General features: G+C 42.1%; 1 protein-coding gene across 4 annotated transcripts in view; it reads right to left on the bottom strand.

The window, feature by feature from the left end:
* The window catches only part of kynu (kynureninase), a 220,913-nt gene that overhangs the window by 193,481 nt on the left and 8,864 nt on the right, over window positions 1-18,568 (bottom strand). For 2 of the 4 annotated variants that reach the window (XM_043694092.2, XM_043694094.2), the window contains exon 1: window positions 1,623-1,776. The gene's annotated coding sequence lies outside the window, so the exon portion shown is untranslated. Of the gene's footprint in view, window positions 1-1,622; window positions 1,777-1,828; window positions 1,848-18,568 lie in introns of those variants that run through there. The other 2 variants (XM_043694093.2, XM_087989228.1) reach the window with 2 other exon arrangements.

The following is an 18,568-nucleotide window of genomic DNA, read 5'->3' as shown; positions in this document are numbered from 1 at the left end:
TCAATGCCCCTTCCAATGAAGGCAAGCATGCCATAAGCTTTTTTTTTAACTACCTTATCTACTTGTGCTGCCACCTCCACCTTCACTGATCTGTGGGCTTGTACATCCAGATCCCTCTGCATATCAATGCTCCTAAGAGTTCTGCGATTCACTGTATAATTTCCACCTGTACTTGACCATCCAAAATGCATAATCTCACATTTGTCTGGATTAAACTCCGTTTGCCATTTTTGTGCTCATGCCTCCAACTGACTTATCTCCTCTATACCCTCTGACAATCCTCCTCATGATCTGCAACAATACTAATCTTTGTATCGCCTGCAATCTTACTAATTAGATTTTCTAATTTCTAATCAGCCATATTTTCTTCCAAATCATTTATGTGGACCCAAGCAGAGGTCCCAGCACTGATCACAGTGGAACACCAGTAGTCACAACGCTCCATTTTGAAAAACATCTTTCCACTGAGGACCCACTGTCTCTTAAGACCAAGCCAGTTCTGTATCCATCTTGCCAGCTCCACCCTAATACCATGTCACTTCATTTTTTGTACCAGTCTGCCCTGAGAGATCTTGTCAAAAGCTTTACTGAAGTCCATGGAGAAAATATCAACTGCTTTTCCCTCATCAATCATCTTCATTACCTCCTCAAAACACTCAATCAATCTAGTGAGGCACCATCTCCCCCACACAAACCCAGGCTGTCTTTCACTAATATGTCCATTTGCCTCTAAATGTTTATCCATCTTATCCCTGAGAATCTTTTCCAATAATTTCCATACCACCGACATGAGACTCACAGGCCTGTAATTTCCAGGATTATCTCTGTTGCCCTTCTTAAACAATGGGACAACATTGGCTATGACTCCAGAATTTTGTCTTTGATCAAAGTAAAAGGAAACGGTTTTGAGGCAGATTAGAAGTCACAGTAATTGCCAAAGTAAATTCACAAATCCATTCCAAAGAGGTCACATCAGACTGGAAACATTAACTCTTGTTTGACTCTCCACTAATGTTGCAAGTGTTGCTGAGATTTTCACATACCCAGCTGGTGACATCCATTTGTCAATATCAGGTTTCCTAGAAAAAGCTGGTTAACTTAAAATACAGTTAAAGAATGGGCAATATATCTCAATGAGGCAGAATTAAGTTCTAATTCCATAGAGCTATGCAGTTAGAAACATATTTAATGAGCAATTTCCATATGTGTCAATTGTGGAAGCCCTGTTTTCCCTCTGGAATGGATAGACAAAAAAGATTCAATTACTTTGGAAACCTCTTGATTTTAAAAGGCAAGACTGTAGGTTGAAAATATGACCCATTTTATTCTTCACCTCTACAAAAAAAAACATTGAAATTCAAAAGGTTCATAACCGCAATTCATGTGGCAATAATAAACTCAACACAGGACATTGTTGTATTTTTGGCCTTTCTTCAGACAATTCAAAAATAGCACACACTTGTAAAACATCTTCACTCTATTGAAGTTCTCATAAGTCCAAGGTCTCAGTAGTTTTATAATACAAAATGTAACTGCTGGCTAATTCTGAAGGCAGCACATAACTCTGAAATCCCTTTAACCACGGTTCATTGTTGTACTTCCGATTAAAAAAGAAGACTAACCTTTTAGTTTCAATGGTTTTTTCCTCAACCTGTTGCTGCTTTCAGTTTTGAGAAAGATGTTGTCAGTCCCAACTCAATTGTACTCCAACTACATGAACCAAGTCAACAGCTATAACATGAGGGATAAAGAAAACAATTTACCACACTTGTAAAGTATTGAATAAGTCCTCATGAACTTTTGACTGCTCTGTAATTTATTAACAGACCTCGCATTGTCAATCATACACATCCAACAGTGCAATCAATCCCCAGGTTCATGCAGTTTCAAAGGTCACCAGATCTTTCAATTCAAAACACAAAGGAACATGGGATGTCACATGTCGATAAACTGGCATACTCCCAAAGAGTTTTAAATGGAAAGAGTTTGTGAAGAAAGGACTCAAAATATTAGCTCTGCTTTCTCTCCACAGATGCTGTCAGACCTGCCAAATTACTCTGGCACAGAATACTTATTGAGCAAATAAAGGTTATTCGGTCCATCGAGTCTGCACTGACCCACCCTGTTCGCTTAGCCCCATCTTTACATAGTTAACCCACCTCACCTGCCCATCTTTGGACTGTTGAGGAAACCACAGTACCCAGAGGAAACCCACCCAGACACGGTTCTGGAGAACTGGAGAACATGCAAACTCCATGCAGACAGTCACCCAAGGCTGGAATTGAACCGAGGTCCCCGGCTGTATGAGGCAACAGTGTTCACTATTATGCCATAGTGTAATAATTTCTGCTTTTGTTTCAGATTTTCAGTATCAGCAGCTCTTTGTTTTATTAAGCAGAGGAGAGAGATTGTGGCCTGAAGCAACTGCAAAAATTGCCAGACAATTCAAGAGACTGGTCCAGAGTTTATGCTCAATGGTCAGCAAGACTTCTCATTCACATAGCAACTGAAAGGATTTCCACAAATGGTGGTGAAATCATTATTAGGAATTGGAGATCAGAATTTGAAGAGATGTAAACCGCACTGCCAACTTGTTTTATACTTTCTGTGTTAAGCTACAATTTATCCCATTCTGTTCTAACTGCCTCCTGGCTGGTGTGTGAGAAAGCCTAAGTGACCTTTTTTCCAATGAAGCTTAATACTGACGCAATAATTATGCTCCTGACAAATGCTGTTGGGAGATGGACAGATGATTGAAATAATCTTCATAATATATTTGGGAAAAAAATAAAAGAATACAAAATAAACTGTAAAGCGAAGAGTGTTTTCAGCATTTCCCATTTTCATTTTAATTTTCTCTAGTCTCTGATTTCTCTTATCTACCTGTGGATAAGTACTCGGTTTTCATTCAGCGACTCCTGTTGCTCATTCTGATGAAATTCAAAAAGTTGTCAGCAGGAGGTTTCAGATGTAAAACTTTCAAAACTTTATGTTCTACTTTTTTTTCCCGTGTGGTAAATCACTTCAATCATCTTTTCCTATTTCTGTTTTATCCATTAAGCAGCAGGTCATTCTTTCTCTTTTGTTCTTATTCTATTAAAATGATTGGTCATTTCTCAATCCTTTCAGTGCTGATGAATAGCTGTTTGTCGCAAGCATTCATTTGCTGTTCTCTCCACAGGCTAGAACAAATAAAATGAGCAGAATTGTTCCACAGAATTCAAGACTGCTGCCTGCAAGACAGGCATCACAATCTTCCCAGAGGCTGCCATCGAAATGGCCACCTTTGCATTTAATGTCCTTTTAATGACAGTGGGTGAGCTCCCAATACTGCTGGCTCAGTCAGAGGGCAGCAATTCCACAGCCCTTGTGACACCACCAGGAGAATTGTGTGCCACTCAGGCAAATCAGAGATCACGAGGGCACCTCAACACGGAGGTGCCCTTGAAAGCATAGAATTAAATGAAAAATTCAGAAGGGTTCAACTGAATGCTGCATTGCAGTTAAGGCTCCTCTGACAGCACTATCCATACCCACAACCTCTGCCATCTAAGACAGGGGCAGCAGATAAATGGAAACACCTCCAGCTGTAGTTTGCTTTCATACTGCACAGCATCCTGACATGAAATAATATCCTTGTTCTTGCATTGTTGTTGTGTCAAATTCTTGAAAATTATTCCTTACTGCATTCTGGGTGTACTGCTGTGGTTTAAGAAAGTAATTCACCACCATCATCTCATGGTCAAAAGGATTGAGCAATAAATGCCCATATTCAATGAAAAAAGAAAAAGAAACTCCCTTTTGGAAACTCCTCTCTGTGATTCATTTCACCTATGGGTGAAGTATTTTTTACCCACAACCACATCGTTGAAGCATGGAAACATAGAAAATAGGAGAAGGAGTATGACATTAAATTTGACATTGCTGATTCACAGTGCCAGGGACCCGGTGCCCAGTTCCACCCTCGGGTGACTGGCTGTGTAGAGTTTGAACAGTCTCCCCGTATCTGCGTGGGCTTCCTCCAGATGCTCCAGTTTCCTCCCACAATCCAAAGATGTGTCAGGATAGGTGGACTGGCCAATGGAAATGCAGGGTTATGGGGATAGGGAAGTTGGGGGGGCATGGGTCAGGATGGGATGCCCTTTGAAATTCAGTGTGGACTCGATGGGCCGAATGGCCTGTGTCCATGCTGTAAGGGCTGTATGATTCTATATGAATTTTTTTTCAACTATTCACAAAGCATGTATATAATGGTAATTGATTTTAAGTAATTAAAGATTACTTACATGATGATTTAAACTGGCAAATGTTTCTGTCATCCTTTAATCTCAATGTACTCATCTGTCAGAATCAGTTATAGTGGTAAGTGACAGGAACATTGCTTGGAAAAATCTGAACCTGCTCAGAGTTCATCACACAACCACAGAATTGTTACAACAAAATGACCTTATAAATCTTGACTTAGTGCCATTTTCCCACCCTTTTCCTATACTCTCATAAGTTGTTTCCATTTAAATAATTAACTGATACCCTCTCGAGTGCTTCAATTGAACCTGCGAGCATAAGAGGTACAGTTAGTAAGTTTGCGGATGACACCAAAATTGGAGGTGTAGTGGACAGCGAAGAAGGTTACCTCAGATTACAACAGGATCTGGACCAGATGGGCCAATGGGCTGAGAAGTGGTAGATGGAGTTTAATTCAAATAAATGCGAGGTGCTGCATTTTGGGAAAGCAAATCTTAGCAGGACTTATACACTTAATGGTAAGGTCCAAGGGAGTGTTGCTGAACAAAGAGACAATGGAGTGCAGATTCATAGCTCCTTGAAAGTGGAGTCACTGGTAGATAGGAAAGTGAAGAAGGCGTTTTGTATGCTTTCCTTTATTGGTCAGAGTATTGAGTACAGGAGTTGGGAGATCATGTTGCGGCTGTACAGGACATTGGTTAGGCCATTGTTGTAATATTGCGTGCAATTCTGGTCTCCTTTCTATCGGAAAGATGTTGTGAAACTTGAAAGGGTTCAGAAAAGATTTACAAGGATGTTGCCAGGGTTGGAAGATTTGAGCTATAGGGAGAGGCTGAATAGGCTGGGGCTGTTTTCCCTGGAATGTCGGAGGCTGAGGGGTGACCTTATAGAGGTTTACAAAATTATGAGGGGCATGGATAGGATAAATAGGCAAAGTCTTTTCCCTAGGGTGGGGGAGTCCAGAACTAGAGGGCATAGGTTTAGGGTGAACGGGGAAAGATATAAAAGAGACCTAAGGGGCAACCTTTTCACACAGAGGGTGGTACGTGTATGGAATGAGCTGCCAGAGGAAGTGTTGGAGGCTGGTATAATTGCGACACTTAAGAGGCATTTGGATGGGTATATGAATAGGAAGGGTTTGGAGGGATATGGGCCAGGTGCTGGCAGCTGGGACTAGATTGTGTTGGGATATCTGGTCGACATGGACGGGTTGGACCGAAGGTTCTGTTTCCATGCTGTACATCTCTATGACTCTATGACAGTTCCAGACAGAGCATTCTAATCCAGAAACACTGGCTGTATTAAAAGTGTTTTTTTCTCACTTTTTACTTCTTTTGCAAATTACTTTGAATTTGTGTCCTCTTGATCTTGACTCTTCTATAGTAAAGGACAGTTGAATACTGTGAATAGAACTTCCATAATTTTGAAAATTTCAATTGAATCACCTCTCAGCCTTTCCTCCACAAGGATCATTTTTTTTTTAGATTAGATTAGATAACTTACAATATGGAAAGGCCAATCTATTCAATCTATCTTCACGCCAGAAGGTTCTCTTTGCTGAAACCATTCTTATAAACTTCTTTTGCACTCTCTTCAATGCACTCACATGCTTCCATGCGGCATCCAGAATTGCACACAACACTCCCGTTGTTGTCTAAACAGTGTCTTATATATAACCCCCTGTACTCTATGTGGTTGTTAATTATTCCTGTGTACTTTATTAACCACTAGTTTCAATTGCCCTGTCACATTTAATAACTTATATCAGCCTCTCTCTTTTGACACTTCTGTTAGAGCGGGACTTGTTATTTTCTACAGTGGCCCCATGTTCTTTCTTACCAAAATGTATCACCTCACACTTCTCCACATTGAAGCTCATCTGTCACCTCTCTGCCCATGACAACTTTGGGACATTGTTTTCGAACAGCTTTATAAAATGTTATCCAAAGTTATGGATTTTATTTAATAGCATCCACCCTTGTTGGCAAAGGTTGAAGTGGTTGAATAGTAAAACTACTCATATTCATGTGTAAATTAATGTTTCAACTACACATTAAAATATCATGAATTTAATGAACAAACATTAATGAAAGAACTACACATGGAGACAATACAAATTCACATTTTACTGTCAATTTTCCTATTTCTCAGACATACAGGTAATCCTCCTATAATACAGTAGTTGCATTCCTGTGTGATGTTGTGTTATACAAACTCATGCAACAGAAATAATGGGGCCTATGGGAAAAACAGGGTTGGGAGTGAACCACCAAAAATATCAGTAAAAATCAAAACAAAAGTAGTAGTGAGCCTAACACGAACAATAGCACAGTCTATGACTTAGACTCTAAGTGACATTTAGAATCATATATTTCAATGAAATAACACAGTAAATGTGACACTTTAAGGGGTTTCTGAGTCTGCTGAGTTACAGTACAGAACTGTATTCAGCCTGGGGTCGAGGGTCATCGTCAGCATCATCATTATTTTCAAACAAAAGGACCTAAAATCACTGACGACAGCACTGTTCACAAAACTCTTCACCAGAAAGTGCACAAGCCGACTAACCACATGATATCGACACAGGGTCCAGTCCTCCACGCACTGCGACACCTGATGCCAGGGATGGAATTGTACAATAACCAAGAGTAGGTCGCTTTGGAAAGAAAATTCCGCAAATCACAAATCGCATTACAGCCAAATCATGTTCATGAATTGTGCATAATAGGACAACTACCTGTATTATATTGAATACGGCTTCATCGCAAAGAATAAGAATGGTCATTGCTACTCTGTGCATGGCAAGTAATCTTAAATTGCTGAACTTGAGGAAATTGCTGACAAATGAGAAGAGGTAGAATTTGAAGCAAAAGGCAGAAGAAGGAAACAGGATAATGGTAAAATTAAAATGTATTGTCACAAAAAACAAACAGAAATAAAAATAAATTGCATGAAATAGTGAGGAAATGGATCTGTCAGTTTTTGTAACAGTCCTCAATATGAACAGTAGCCCTAATTCCATATACTCCCTTGTTTCCACACTCTTTTATTGCCCTTCAAGTGTATCTATCATACTCAGCTTGAAAAATGCACGTCAACATTTTAACCTTCTCCACTTGATATTTTTAATTGCTTTTATTCTCTATTCTCTTCCTTCCAAGTTTAAAGAGTTCTTCACTGTCCCATTTATATGCACTGCCAGTTCACTAGTTTTTTTTTCTGTGCAGATATTGCTTCTCTTGCAGTTTGGTCCTACTTTCTGCTGAATTGCTTTAAGTGCTCCATAGGTCAGAAGCCCCTTACTTAATCCTAACTCCACAGCCATGCATTGCATTTCCTACAACTCCTATCCTTTTCTATTCTCGTATATTGTTGAGTATGTGTCCTGGAGATTAGCCAGAGCCAGCTAATCACCTCAAGAAAAGTGCCATGAAAGCCCTGAACATAAATTATTGTCCCTGTAAGTTATCAGCTGATTATAGAGGAGAATAGCAACACCTACCATAGGCCGACATGAATCACAATGGCAAACACTGACACCAGCGTCTTGGCAACAAGTTCCAATGTTATCCGTATAACCACAATGACACCTTGTAGCTTCATGTGGCACTCATGACAAAACATGTCTCTCAAGGTTTGGCCTCTTCCTCAGTCAGGAAAAGGCATGTCATATGAAAACTCCATACAGAATGCTTACCGTGTGTCCATCTTATTTTGCAGATGTCCTATTCTAAAACCTGCATCCAAGTCTCCAGAATTCCTTCAATGAAATATTATAGTCATAATTGGCATTTGGGGCAGGCTGACTGTCAACATACTGACATCCCCTTTATAATGCTTTCCAAAATATCACTTGACCTAGTAAGGAAAATATGGCAGTGTATCTGAGACTCTGACTCTGATCTTTAAAAATTATTATTCTCTCTTCTATCATTGTCTTGTTAGCACTGAATTGCTCTCAAATCTCCTCTCTCCGAGCTTCTGTACTAATGACCCCACATAAATTCCTCTTTCTTACCCCAGGAAACTACTTACTCAAATGAGTTCAGGACGGAAACATATTCCAGGTTTCCAGGATTGTGCAGCTCCTCCACACTCTGCACAACATTAACTCTCAGAGGGATGACGGCCCTCTGAAATCATTACTCCATGAACTTTGCTCCCTTACTGCCATGTCAGATTATCTCCAAATCTGCTATCACAAGTATTCCACTTGGAAACCAGTTCCCTCAAGTACGTTTGTATGAATTAACATTCTTTGGTGATGTTTAAAAAAAACCTCACTTCTCCGTATATCATTTTAGATCTCACATTCTTCAAGAACTGCACATTACTATCCTTTTCTGTGCTACTATTCTTGTCTGAAAGTTAAATTGTTATTCTTATCTATTGAAGTTTGAAGTAAACTGTAATGCTAGTCCTTCCCCTTTGTTGTGAATTGTTACTCTCGGAAAATGCTTCTATTTTAGGAGAGAAGAAAATAGGAAAAAATACACTGTTTTAATATGCTTTCATGTTTCTTAATGCATGTGCTTAACCTGAACTTTACTCTTAAAACTATGGCAAATCTTGTACTTGCAACTCACAATTTTCAGGAATGGACATACTGCCCCCAGTTTGGACCCTCACTATTAGCATCGTTCACTTCTCCTGCTTTGTCAATAGCAGGGAAAAACATAATTTTCCAGCCCACTTCAGTTCTGAAGACAAGCCTTTGGATTCAAAACACTAACTCTGTTCTTCTCTCCACAGATATGGCAGACTTATAAAATGATGGCCTGAGTGGAGTGGTACTGAGATTCAGGCTTATTTCTCAAATCATTTCTACATTTCTTACAGTTGTTAAATTTCAGACATAAGATTATTATATTGATTCATTGTTAGTCCTTTTATACTTAAAATTGCAAAAATTCCAAAAAATATTAAAAAGCACTTTTTTTTCAAATGGAGTTTTATTAATGATCTTTCTGGAGAGGCCTCAAGTGCTTGGCTCAGTTGTTTTTTCTATAAAATGATACATGGAGAAGTGAGGTTTTTTTAAACATCACCAAAGAAACCTTTTTCAAATCACAGAGAAGAGTTTTGTTTAATGGAGTTGTGTTGATGGAGCTTTTACACTGTCCTGAACGTGAACACTTCTGGAGTGATTTTTTTTAACCAGAAGATAGAAATCTATCTGCCGGTCTGTTTGAGCAGATGTATTTCTTTAATTCAATTGTTCAGCTAAATGGTTGATTTTATTTAAGACTTATAGGTTTGATTTTTTAAATTTCTTATTTTTTGCATGATGGCTGCTGGGTTCATTTTTGTTTGTCATTTATAGAAATAATTTAGATGAAAATATAGAAGGGGAAATTGCGGTCTTTGAAGAAGGAGGCCATTTGGGTTGTTCGGTAGTGGAATTGGTCCTCCTGGGAGCAGATGCAGCGGAGGCCAAGGAATTGGGAATATGGGATGGCATTTTTACAGGGGGCAGGGTGGGAGGAGGTGTAATCTAGGTAGCTGTGGGAGTCGGTCGACCGAGATAGAAATGGAGAGGTCTAGGAAGGGGATGGAGGAGTCTGAGACGGTCCAGGTAAATTTGAGGTCAGGGTGGAAGGTATTAGTAAAGTGGATGAACTGCTCAACCTCCTTGTGGGAGCACAAGGTAATGCCAATACAATCATCGATGTAGCGGAGGAAAAGGTGGGGGGTGGTGCCATTATAGCTGCAGAAGCTGGACTGTTCCACATATCTGATGAAGAGGCAGGCATAGCTGGGGCCCACACTGGTGCCCATGGCTACTCCTTTGGTTTGGAGGAAGTGGGAGGATTGGAAGTTGTTAAGAGTGAGGACCAGTTTAATCAGTCAAAGGAGGGTGTCAGTGGAAGGGTACTGGTTGGGTCATTGGGAGAGGAAGAATCAGAGGGCTTGGAGGCCTTCGTGATGGGGGATGGACGTGTATAGGGACTGGATGTCCATCGTGAAGATAAGGCGTTGGGGGCTGTGGAAGCGAAAATCATGGAGGAGGTGGAGGGTGTGGGTGGTGTCCTGAACGTAGGTGGGGAGTTCTTGTACTAAGGGGGACAGGACAGTGTCGAGGTATGCAGAGATGAGTTCGGTGGGGCAGGAGCAGGCTGAGACAATGGGTCGGCCGGGGCATTCGGATTTGTGGATTTTGGGCAGGAGGTAGAATCGGACGGTACGGGGTTGTGGGACAATAAGGTTGGAGGCGGTGGATGGGAGATCTCCTGAGGTGATGAGGTTATGGATGATCTGGGAGATGGTGGTTTGGTGGTGGGATGTGGGGTCATGGTCAAGGGGGCAGTAGGAGGAAGTGTCCGCGAGTTGGCGTCTAGCTTCAGCGGTGTAAAGATCGGTGTGCCAAACTACCATCGCGCCTCCCTTGTCTGCCGGTTTGATGGTGAGGTTGGAATTGGAGCAGAGGGAGTGGAGGGCTGCACGTTGTGAGGGTGAGAGGTGAGAGTGGGTGAGAGGGGTGGACAGGTTGAGGCGGTCAATGTCGTGGCGGCAGTTGTCTATGATGAGATCGAGGGCGGGTAAGAAGCCAGTACGGGGTGTCCAGGTGGATGGGGTGTGTTGGAGGCGGGAGAAGGGGTCATCAGAGGGTGGGCGAGAGTCCTGTTTGAAGAAGTAGGTGTGGAAGCGAAGGCGGCGGAAGAAATGCTCGATGTTCAACCAACCCAACCGCCCCACGGCTGAACACTTTAACTCCCTCTCCCGCTCCGCCAAGGACATGCAGGTCCTTGGCCTCCTCCATTGCCAGACCCTGACCACACGACGCCTGGAGGAAGAGCATCTCATCTTCTGCCTAGGAACCCTCCAACCACAAGGGATGAATGTAGATTTCTCCAGCTTCCTCATTTCCCCTCCCCCTACCTTATCTCAGTCCCAACCCCTGGATTCAGCACCACCCTCTTGACCTGCAATCTTCTTCCCGACCTCTCCGCCCCCACCCCGTCTCCGGCCTATCACCCTCACGCTCACCTCCTTCCACCTATCGTATTCCTAACGCCCCTCCCCAAATTCCCTCCCCCCTGCCTTTTATCTCAGCCCGCTTGGCACACCAGCCTTATTCCTGAAGAAGGGCTTATGCCCGAAACATCGATTCTCCTGCTCCTCGGATACTGCCTGGCCTGCTGTGTTTTTCCAGCAACACATTTTTCATTCCAACCAGAGCTCGATCAACAAACAAATCGACTTAGCTCCCATCTCCCACCCTCTGAGAAAAAGAACAGGAAATGACATCACCAACCCAAGGAAACCTAAATACATAAATAGAAAATGGGCCATGCCACCAGTGCTTCATCCGGAGGCTCACTGATGATGTTACCTAGTAGTGTGATGAAATGTCTGAAAATGAACCTTCCACCTCAGTGAGCAAACCTACATCCAGAACCTCAACCTGAGCTACAAATCTTCTCAAAATTCGCAGATGAATAAGAAATGTTTGAAGGGATATGGGCCAACCAGAGCAAGGTGAGATTTGTTTAGTTTGGAATTATGATCGACACAGACTGTTTAGGCGAAAGGGTCTGTTTCCGTGCTGTATGAACTATGACTCTATGATTTGCTGACTCTCTCCAGCAAGCATAACAAAAAAATGGAAGAAGAAAAGCATGCATCTATGTATCTATGCATTTAACGCCATGGAAGAAACAGTGCTAATCTCCATGAGAAGAGGCATCACTGAAACTGTGGGGCCAAATCATCAATGTTCAGTGTAGTCCAATAAGTAATCCTTCATTTCTTCTGCACCCAATAGCCTTTTCTGATACAGCCTTAGATGTTATAAGCATACCCTTCCTACTGTCTCTTCTTCCTTCAACACAACATAATCCTAGTCTTATTTTTGTTTCATTTCAGGTACACAGGAATTAGAGACATCCCAGTCAGTGGAAGACAAAAAGAAGACAGCAACAATGAAACAACACTTGGAGCCACTATCTCAGAAGCTGACAGTGCACATACTTTCGGATAGAGGTGTCATCTGCACATGGGAAGACACTGTTTGCAACTACACAGGAAATGTGGTGAAGTTAAAGGACAGCACATCCATATGGTTCCTGATGAAGGGCTTTTGCCTGCAAGGTCGATTTACCTGCTCCTCGGATGCTGCCTGACCTGCTGTCCTTTTCCAGCACCACTCTAATCTAAACTCTGATTTCTAGCATCTGCAGTCCTCACTTTTGCCTAACACGGCCATATACGTTAGCTTACTAGATTATTTACGTATATTGCAGATACTTAGATAAGAATGTTAATAAAGAAATTGATAAGGACACTGACTGACAGAAAGCAATACCAAGGAGCATGGAGGACTGCAGCATCAACTTGACTTGGGGCTTTGCACACAACTTAGAGCCTATCCCTTCCAACAGGGAGTAAGCGAACACAGTAATAGGAACCACGGTGTTTCAGTATCTGACTGTCGACATTACATCTGCCATAGCAATACCAACAGTTAAGTTCTGAAGTGGAAGGTTGGATGGTCACCATCATGAATCTATGAAATTGTTCAGAAGAACTTCCAAGATCCATCAATTCCTCAGACACAGACTCTCCCTGGCATGATGACACTTATTCATGTTCCAAAGCATACCACCCAGTTTTTGCTGTTGCCAGTTAACCAGCCAGCTTTGCCAGCTGCACTCCAAGCCCAGATGGTGCAATGTGAAGCTGGGCCTTCTAGACCAGGGTTGCAGGATGTTCTTCTTCAATGCCAATTGAGGCTTCCTCAATTAGAGATTAGCATATTTTCACTGCCCACTGAGGAAGAATCGATAGGAGATTGAGAAAGCACAAAGGTGCATGGAGGATCAGCAATAAGAGCATACCTAAGGATCATTTATGAACTTTAGTACATATTATGTTATGGTTGAATTTATTCCATCAAATTGGAATGTGCATTATTTTCTATTGGCTTGTGTTTTTGTGCTGAGGGCAAGAGGACAATGAAGTGGTTAGAGGGATGTAAGGACATGGGCATGTTGATGAATGTGATGGAACAACTGAAACTATTGGTTTTGCTTTATTATTATTTCATTACTTTGAACCCAAGCAGAAAAGGATTTCCTAAATTGTACTGTCTCTTCCTAGCTGTGTTCCTTTGCTTTGTGTTGCACTTCTCTTTGTGCGACTCTCCTTAATACTTCTGCTACTCAGGTATTCACCAAGTAGCCAGAAGAAATAGTCCAGTAACTAATTGTGAGTAATTTGTCATCCTATTAAAAGTGTTTGGATAATGAGGTGTTTTATATGAGGTGATGGTTTTGAATAAATTAATGTTGATATCGTGCTAAGCTCCAATCAAGCTGTCACATTGTCTTTCGATGGAAATAGTTGAGATCTGTACGTATTCCTGAGAGGAGTAGATGTGCTCTGCATAGCTGTGGGTAGTCTCATGTAATTGTGCCTAGCAAATTAAACTTTATCTATTGCTATGTGCAATAACCTACTGTGTCATTTAAGGCAAATGCCTTTTCTATTCTGACTCATTAGTGGGCTATGTTTTCCCACCAATATATATTCTATTGGCATTACTATCTAGTTATTCTACATTGATAGATCTCAGTACAGAGAAAGACAAATTCTTTGGAGCAACCCTTGTGGATGGCACAGTGGCACAGTGGTTAGCACTGCTGCCTCACAGCACCGGGTTACCTGAGTTCAATTCCCACCTTGGGCAACTGTCTGTGTGGAGTTTGCACATTCTTCCTGTGTCTGTGTGGGTTTCAAAGTCCAAAGCTATGCAGGTTAGGTGAATTGGCCATGCTAAGTTGCCCATAGTGTTAGGTGTAGGGGAATGGGTCTGGGTGGGTTGTTCTTCGGAGGGTTGGTGTGGACTTTTTGGGCTGAAGGGCCTGTTTCCACACTGTAGGTAACCTAATCTTTCATTTTGTTTCATGTATGTCAACTGAGTGATGTTAAAGTTTCAAAACGTTGAAATGTGAAAATGGCAAAAGTGATGTCAAATCAGAATCATACACTGAATGACAACATAACCAACACTGACAGCATTTGTTAGGTGCCTAAGCTTATTTTCCCTTTAAAGACTTCATGGCATTTTTTTTCATCAGGAAATTTACATAACGCTTCACAGATCCAAATGTGGATGTAAACAGGATCAGAACTGTACTGGTTCTGGCAGAACAAAATAATTTAGTCACATTTAAAGAAATGAGATGAAGTTAAGAGGATTGTCTTGGCTGAATGTCTAAGCTCCTGAAACTGATAAGACCAAAGCACCTTAACTCAAAATCAGACCTTGTTACCAACAGAAGATTAAATAGGATTGAGTAGAATTAAATTAAGGAGGTGAAGATGACTTAGACTCAGTATTTGAGCCCAGCAAATACTCTGTGGACAAGAGTTTAAATCTCACCACAACAACTGGTGAAGCCTAGATTTACCAAACTAAATTACTTCCTTAGGACACTGGATAGGACTGCTCCACCCTTTGTCATATAAGAGGTCAAGTGCTGGTCATAAAGTCATATAGCACAGAAACAGACCTTTGGTCAAGCTCATCCATGCTGACCAATTTTCCCAGACTAAACTAGTCCCACTAACTTGCATTTGGCCCATATCCCTCTAAACTTTTCCTATTCATGTCCAAATATATTTTAAAAGTTGCTACTCACCTCTACAACTTGTTTTGCCAATTAATTCCATATATTCACCAACCTCTGTACAAAAAAGGTGCCCCTCAGGTCCATTTTAAATCTGTCCCCTCTTGTCTTAAACCTTTCCCCTCTCATCTTAAACCTATGCCCTCTATAGTTTTGAATTCCTGTACCCTAGGGAAAAGTCCTTTGCTATTCTCCTTATCTGTAAACCTCTATAAGGTCAGCCCTCAATCTTTTATGCTCCATGGAAAAAAGGTCCCAAGCTATCCAGTCTCTGCTTATAACTCAGACTTTCCAATCCCAACAAAATCCTTGTAAATCTTTGCTGATTGCTGCCATGCTCTGATACCTGTTGTTCACTTTGGTTTCTCCCCAGGAATTTGCCATAAACAGTGAAAACTCAGAGATTTCCTGGGACAAACAGCAACACAGGGTCATTGCCGCCCACTTCTGAATGGTAATTAGGGACTGGTGCGCCTCAGCATCCAAGGACTGACATCAGACCTTGCAATGATAGCTTTACATTCTCGACAATTAAATGTCATGCTGTGACATATTTCTCCCATTGGGTGCACAGCCTCAATTAACACATGCAATATTTGTTTTTGGAGTGCATGAATTCTTGGACCTTCCTTCAGAAATTGCCAGTATTTTATCGAGATGTGATCAACGTTCACCTCACACCAGAGCTGACCCCCAGTCGAGGTTTGCTGCTGTAATAAGGGAATTACTGCTCAGGAAGTTGACTCTCCATCAGCTGGGTGGAGGAGAGGGCTCAGATTATTCGGGTGGCCAGTCTTGGGGACGTGTTGGATGTTTGAAGAGAGGGCTGGATGACTTTAGTGTAACTGACTGACTAGTGTAATTGATTAATGCTTAAAAATTCAACTATAGCCTCATGACAGTGGTACTTGTTCCTGAGAATGTAGAAGATATCAAAGAAGGCCAGGCAGGTTGTAGACTTAGATTAGATTTCCTACAGTGTGGAAACAGACCCTTCGGCCCAACAAGTCCACATCGACCTTCCAAACAACAACCCACCCAGACCTATTCCCCTACACCTAACACTATGGGCAATTTAGCATGGCTAATTCACCTAACCTGCACATTTTTTTTGGATTGTGGGAGGAAACCAGAGCACCCAGAGGAAAGCCACACAGGCACGGGGAGAATGTGCAAACTCCACACTGACAGATGCCTGAGGCAGGAATTGAACCCAGGTCTCTGGCGCTGTGAAACGGCAGTGCTAACCACTGTGCCACCGTGCCACACAGATGGGCAGACCTGACTGGAACTTGACACTGACCCCAGAGATTGAATCCTTTCACAGGAACCTTAGTACTGCAAGTTGATCCATTTCAAGGAAATTCCCGACATTACCTTTACAACGACACAGAGGGGTTACCTGTTATGAGCTGTTGCTGCACACTGTCCACCTGTTGCTACTGCACAATTATGCTTTGGCCTAGATTCTCACCTTTCAATGGTGGATATTCTCAGTGAGGGTAAGACTATAATTAACTCCATTCTCTTTCCATCAGGGATCTGGGATGGAGAGTGTTTAATATAATAGGCACATGCAACAAAAGGCTGGGTTGGTCAGTTGGGTGTCAGGCCACATATAAAGTTAGTTTTGGAGGTCTCGAGAGAACAGTGTTTCACATTTATTTGGAATTTTCTCAGTTGCATGTCTTTGGCCACATATAAAGGTAGTTTTTGAGGTCTCGAGGGAACAATGTTTCACATTTATTTGGAATTTTCTCAGTTGCATGTCTTTGGGATTGTATTTAGTTATTTGAAAATCTTGCAAATCTTTGGTTGGATTTCAAGACATACTACCCATCTGTGGCACACTATGTGAAGCAGGTGAGAGGATCAGAGCCAAGCTGTCATCTGTGGCTGAGGTCATAGCACCAGACTATCAGCTCCTCTTCCAAGATTTGATCCTTTCCTGTTGTAAGGGGCCAGATTTTACTGTTACTTCTGAATGATAAACTGGAAAATGGGTGCTGGACACAGCTACGTAACAACAAAGTACGAGCAAAGCTTTTCATACTGCAACTTGAAGATCAAATGGGATTGCATGCTTCAGATATGCAAGACTCAGGGTAGAAGGTTATCAGGTTCTGAGCCATGTAGGCCAGAGTGGAATTTCGAGCAGAATCACACAAGAGGTTTGTGAGCTCTGTCTCAACATTGGAAATACCTTGCTGCATCATTTATGCTTTTCTGAACAGTGAGACAAGTTTCCCCTCAACTCCTTGACTGAGGACTGCTGCTAACAAGGTGAGCTGCCTGGTTGTTTGACAGCAAGGCAAAGCAAAGCAAAGCAGGGATGCTCTGAGCATAACAGGTAGGCACTAAGTGAGTAAGTGTTAAAAGAGCAAGCCAGCAGCCTGAAATGCAACATGGTCCAATCCAGGAAGTGAGTTGTCTCATTAATATTCTGCTTCCTATCTCAACAAATGTGACAAATTAGCTAAATGTCAAAAATTCTCAGCATGGAAATCAAAGTGTGTCCCTGGTGACTCATCAGGTAGCATGCAGGAGCAATAACACTATGTTCAGGGACAGGCACCCAGTTCATGGATTGGACCAGGTTGCATTTCAGGGCTGCTGGCCTGCTGTTTTAACATTTACTCACTTAGTGCCTACCTGTTATGCTCAGAGCATCCCTGCTTTGCTTTGCTTTGCCTTGCTGTCAAACAAGCAGGCAGCTCACCTTGTTAGCAGCAGTCCTCAGTCAAGAAGTGTATATCTTGTTGTACAGCAGTGAGCTATGTCAATCTCACACCATGCGCCATCAGAATGCGCAGCAAATACGCAGTACCTGCAGAAAGCACAGCATCTATGTCTCAAAGTCTTTGGAGAGTAGTCCTCACCAACATCCATGGAGGCACTTGTCACTCAGAGGATGTGGACTCAGTCAGTCAAGGGCAATCTCTGACATGAGTCCAGGGGAATAGTCAGAGGCAGGTGGCCACTTAAGGTGTTTTCATTCAAGGGACCTGTGTTTCTACAGTCTAACGGATAGCAATTGTGAAGTAAGGGGGTAATATATTTGTAAGGGATGATGCAGCAAAACATTACTAGGCTGGGGTCAGGCTGGATGTTGACTCAATCACAGCCAAGAGGATCTTAGCTTCAAGTGGCATTCTCACCACATGCACCAGAGATTGAAGGGGAAAGGTAGACAGGCGTAGGCTCATGTAGCTGAATTGGGTGAGGACCTGGGAGGTGGGAAGCCGATGGGTGTTCACAGGAAGGGAGACCAGGATGGGGTCTGATGTTCAGGGTCTCACGAACACATAGAGACAGAGATTGGAAGCCACTTGATGGAAAAGGATCACTGCTGCTTTCCATCATGTTCAAAGCAAAATGGCACAATCGGAAATGAAGTGATTGTGGACACCCTTGAAGTGGGCAGGGTACTTGGCTCGAGGGTGAGGAGGGGTGGCTACAGAACCCATTAATGTTAGGCTCTTTTGTGGGAAAATAAGCTGTCTTAAGATCCTCATCGATTGGTCTTGTTGAAATTTAAAGAACATAGAACATTACAGCGCAGTACAGGCCCTTTGGCCCTCGATGTTGCACCGCCCTGTCATAACAATCTGAAGCCCATCTAACCTATGCTATTCCATGTACTTCCATATGCTTGTCCAATGACAACTTAAATGTACTTAAAGTTGGAAATT

This window comes from Chiloscyllium plagiosum, unplaced genomic scaffold (genome assembly GCF_037043375.1).
Source record: "Chiloscyllium plagiosum isolate Xiang-an unplaced genomic scaffold, Cpla_swu_hap1 HiC_scaffold_7, whole genome shotgun sequence".
NCBI lineage: Eukaryota > Metazoa > Chordata > Chondrichthyes > Orectolobiformes > Hemiscylliidae > Chiloscyllium > Chiloscyllium plagiosum.
Note: the sequence above shows the minus strand (reverse complement) of the source record. Positions and strands in the feature narration are given on the sequence as shown.